This window comes from Halyomorpha halys, unplaced genomic scaffold, assembly GCF_000696795.3.
Source record: "Halyomorpha halys isolate HHAL.00 unplaced genomic scaffold, Hhal_1.1 Scaffold549.1, whole genome shotgun sequence".
NCBI lineage: Eukaryota > Metazoa > Arthropoda > Insecta > Hemiptera > Pentatomidae > Halyomorpha > Halyomorpha halys.
In genome coordinates, this window is record NW_027108405.1 from 17,735 (window position 1) to 22,850 (window position 5,116).

Below are 5,116 nucleotides of genomic sequence, written 5' to 3' on the forward strand. Positions count from 1 at the left end.
TAATATTTATTTACTCTTTTTATTTTATTTATTATCATTTTGTGTATAATTATAATGTAGTGTATGTGATAATGGAACCTTACGTTCAACATTATTGTGAAATGTGGAGATTTAGAAAAATAATGAACATCATGAAATGAAAGCCACTCGATTTCGTTAGATTTCAATTTTTTCATATGTCCCACAAGTAAAAATTAGGTGGATGTTAGTTATCAAAATTCCTTTCTTAAATGGATGTCTTATTCCTTCTTAAATATCCCATCTTGAGGGATTCGATGGTTGTAATTCAACAAATTATTTGGTAATACGTTACGTAACAATTAAGTTCAGATAGAAGAACTTAGTAATTTTATTTATTCCTGGAGATAAAATATATTTTACTTGTGTACCGTTTAACATATTTTAATACTTAAATAGAACTTAATTCTAACGTAAATTCTAGGGGTTACCCATGGTCCGACGGCAGAACGACCCCAATTTTACAAATCATACATCTAGCTTTTAATTGTACTATTTAATCATTGCTAAATAAAATATTACATGTAGATCACTAAAAAACTTTTTTATATAATAGATGTGTGTGTGTTTTTTTTTACGAGGGTCGCTAATCTTTAATTATCGTAAGGAAATCTTCAAAAGACACGGATAGGCCCGTACCTACCCGTGTGTAGGATTTTTAACCACTAAAACCACCGCCCTACACCTTTTCATTCCTCTCCACAAGACCGCCGCTAGGCATTACATCATGGAGGGAAATAGCTGAGTGCCGCCTCGCTTTCTTCGCATGGCTTTCACGGTACCATAGTGAAAGTCACGTCTTCTAGCCCTCTTCCTCTCTCAACCTCTTGGGGAAGACTGGTGAATCTCTTCACTGCGCTCCAATGCTAGTCTGAGCGTAGAATATAGCTCACCACGTTTTCTGGTGTGATGCGTCCTCCACACACTCTCTGCAATTTGCATCTCCCCTGAGCAAACCAAATACAAGAAAAAACACGTGCCCCGCTGTTTCCTCGGCATTCTGACATCCAGGGCATTCTGTGGTGTTGACCAGCCTCCCAACGCTGCTGCCACTGGTCGATGATTATTTTTCGCCCTTCTTCTCTGGAAACTTGTAAGCGTCGTCGATAGCGCCCGCTTCTTTCTTCAGCAAGATGTTCCACAGGCGGCATTCGGGCTATCACGCACACCACTTCGTAAGAAACAGTTCGAAAAGCACTAACTGTCGTTAAGCAATGTCTGCGAATAACTGAAACTATCTTTCTCCTGTATGATTTGGTAACCATCGCTTCTTTCCAAATCGGAGCTGCATATAACATAATGGAGGGTACTTCGGGTACTTTCTTTGGGACTTCCAGCATTTGGCATAAGGCGTAAATTAGCATCCTTTTTATTTAGCAGATTTGGCTCTGATATAATCCGTGTGAACATTAATGTGTAAAATAGAATAGTTATAACCCTAAAATTATGTTATAAATATATTAATATGTCAATATTACTCAAAAGAAAAGGTTGTTCAAGTGATTGTTCAAACGAATTTTGAGGAAATGTTTTATTTCTAGGATATGTAGTTCTATAGGGCTCTCGCCTCTCATAGTAGTATAAAGACAGCATATCTATCATTTTCCTAATTTTTTATAAAACTTTTATAAATCTAGTTTGCTTGCAGTAGTAGAGATAAAATATTGAAAAATATCTCATAAGTCCTTACAGCAATATCCATCTGCTCTATACGTTTTATTGAAGAGGAAATCCGTAGCCAATTCAATAACCATCATGTTCCGCCGTGAAAAGACATGACAAAATAGGCGATTTGATGCGCAGTGCTGAGGACAGAGAAGTTGATTTTCTGTTTCTTTGAAACCACTTGACAGAGAAATAGTCCTCTTTAGCTCCTATTCCCATCTCACCGACAGACCTGGAGAAGTAGCGAGGCTCGCAAATATCTTCGCTCTTTCCTTTGCCTGCCAACTTCAATAACAGTTCAATTTGCAATAGGACAGCCAGCTCAAAGGATTCGGTGAGAATTCCATACCATTATTGAATACTTTATAAAGGAAACCGTTTATAGTTCATTTCAGTTCTTTAAGCCACCTATAAATATATGAATTCCAAATGTTGGATAAAGTTCCAATGACTAAAAATATGTATTTTTTAAAGATAAATTTGTATTATCCCATGTTATAATATTTATTGATGCCACAAAATGTAAAAATTACGAAGACTAAATTACCAAACATAAGAGAAATTCTTATTTTCATAAATCAAATATTGGTTAAAATAAACCTTCTCTAACAAGTATAATTTTTTTTTTTTTCTCACCACTTATTTTTTTCCAATAATCATTCTTATATGTTTGTTTTTGTTTTAACTGAACTCTTGCCTCTTTAGGATTCATCACGGGAGTGTTTAAATACTTAAAAATAAACTTTTTTTATCGTCCAGGGCATGGTTTGGAAATATACTTTGTGAAGTGAGAACTAGAGACGGCATCTCTGTAAAACGTTATATGTATGTATGTATGAGTATATATATACAAAACAATGAGGAGAAGATGGTTGGGGGTGCAGCCAGTGAAGAACACTAATAAGTAAAAAAGTTATTTATTTATTACCATCTTCTAATAAATTATCCACTCTCAACTATTAATTCATCATAATAAAAAACCATGTTTGCTTAACCCATTATGTTCAGAACTCAAAAGCATGTATATATTACTCAAATATTCATTTTGTCTTAATACAAAAATAACAGATTACATACAATTTTTATTCTAATTTACTTTTTTGTTCGAATGTTCCGCTTTGAAGCGAGGATGAGTTGAAATTATGAGACAGAATGGAGAGCAGAAGATCTCTCAAAAGTTCTAGAGAAATTCACAAAATTGCTCATTTATGTATTTTAACATACTGATAACACCATTAAATCAGTGACCTTATTTTTTTCAGCCAAGTCAACTTTATAACAGTTGTATATTGTGGCATTTATTCTTTCTATAAGTTTTTAAAAGAGATTTGTTTGTAGTAAATTTTGAAAGAGACTAGATTTTTAACAGTTTATGTACACAATAAGTTGAATGATTGTAACAATACTTGTGTTAACGCCAAATATATATTTTTTTAAAGGTTTTTTGGTATTGTGGGCCTTAGATATAAACTTTTATTTGTAAATTTGCTAATAATTTTGGTTTTCAGTCTAGGGTAATTTTTTTTTATTAATTATTTGTAATTAAATAATTTTAATAGCGAAGTTTGTGCATGAGAATTTTATTAATTATTTTATATTTCTTTTGTAAGGTAAGTAATGGCCCCTAAGATTGATAAAAATAAAATTGAATTATCTGAGCTTGAAGATGAGTTATTAGATTTAGCTCAAGATATAAAAGATACAAGGGATATAGGGTATTCCTGTTCAGAAAATCCTGGAAAATTAAATTTATTTAAAGCCCGATTATCTAGGTTAGATATTGCTTTTGATAAATTTCAGGGATATTTTAAAGAGGCAAAATCTCTAGCCAGAATTTTAGAAGATGATGAATCGATCTCGCGATTTGATGCATTACAATCCGAGACTAGAAATACTTATTAAGGCATTGTCTTTTGGGATTACAGGGGAAACAACCACCGCCAGCCAGTCTGTTATCAAAATTGTAGTAAATTGGACTTTGAATCGCGGATTAAATTGGCAACCATCAATCTACCCTCATTTAATGGCCAAATTTCGAATTGGGTTTCATTTAAAGACACCTATATTTCTTTAATTCACAATAATGTAAATTTGAGTGGGATACAAAAATTTCATTATCTTAAGTCCGCTTTAAAAGGATCAGCGCTACAATCGATATCGTCCATTTTAACAACTTCTGGCGGTTATGAACAAGCCTGGGCAGCTCTGGTACAGAAATATGACAATAGACGAATTATTGCCACAAATTATTTAATAAACATTTTTAGTTTCAAACCGATTAAAAAATTTGAATATCGATCTTCGGAAAATTTTGCTGAGGTAGTGTTAGAAAGCGCGACGGCCTTCAAAAATATGAATCTTCAGGACCCTTCCGGATTTATATTGATGACGTATTGCCTCAGATTATTGGACGGCAAATCACACGAACGTTTTGAAAATGAATTTTGTTCTGCAGCTGAAATACCAACTTTTGAAGATTTTTCAAATTTCATACAACGTTAATTAATGCATACAATTGCAAACTAACACCCTAACTTCTAATTTCGGTTTAAATACTCAGCAGTCACCGCCCCACAAGTCACAAACTTTCACTAAAAGGGTTTTTTATGTCTACTGAAGGGTCCATGACGCATAATAATTGCCCTTTATGTCGAGAAAGACATCGTTTGTATAGGTGCCCGCGCTTTCACTCATTGGAACCTAAACAACGTTTCGATAAAATACGACCGTTAAATTTATGTTACAACTGTTTGTTGCCCGGTCATTATTCCAATAGATGCCCTTCCTCTAGCTCTTGTAATAAATGCGAAAGGTGGCATCATTAGGAAGTTATTAATACTTCTTCATCTTTCCAAAATAATGATGCATTAGAGCGAGATCCTTCCCCAGAAAATATGCAAGGTTCTGACAAGAAAACTAGGGACACAAAGGGTTCAGTTCTGTCATCTTTATCCGAGTCCAGGGGCTCAGTCCTATTAGGTACCGCGATAGCTCGAATTGAAGACCGTGATGGACAATACTTGGCCATAAGAATTTTGATCGACTGTGGATCACAACGGTCGTTTATTACATCAGCCTGTGCACAAAGTTTAGGTTTGGAGCAGAATGTTAACCCCCAGCCTTTGCATGGTTTCGGAGATAACCCAATTAAAGGTGGGAATTTTCAGGTGTGTTGCACCTTAGTGCCACAGCACTCATTACATCCACGTCTTAAAACAAATGCCGTGATCATTCCGATGATAACGAATAAGATACCTTCCTGTCCAATCCCCAATGTGATTCATGAATATTTTCAAAAATATGACTTAGCTGATAAAGCATTTGGAAAATCTGCTCCCATCGATTTTCTACTAGGTGCCGATTTATTCGGTCAAATTCTATCTGGGGAGTGTGTAAGTAAGGAGGGTTACCCCAACGCTCTGAAAACAATATT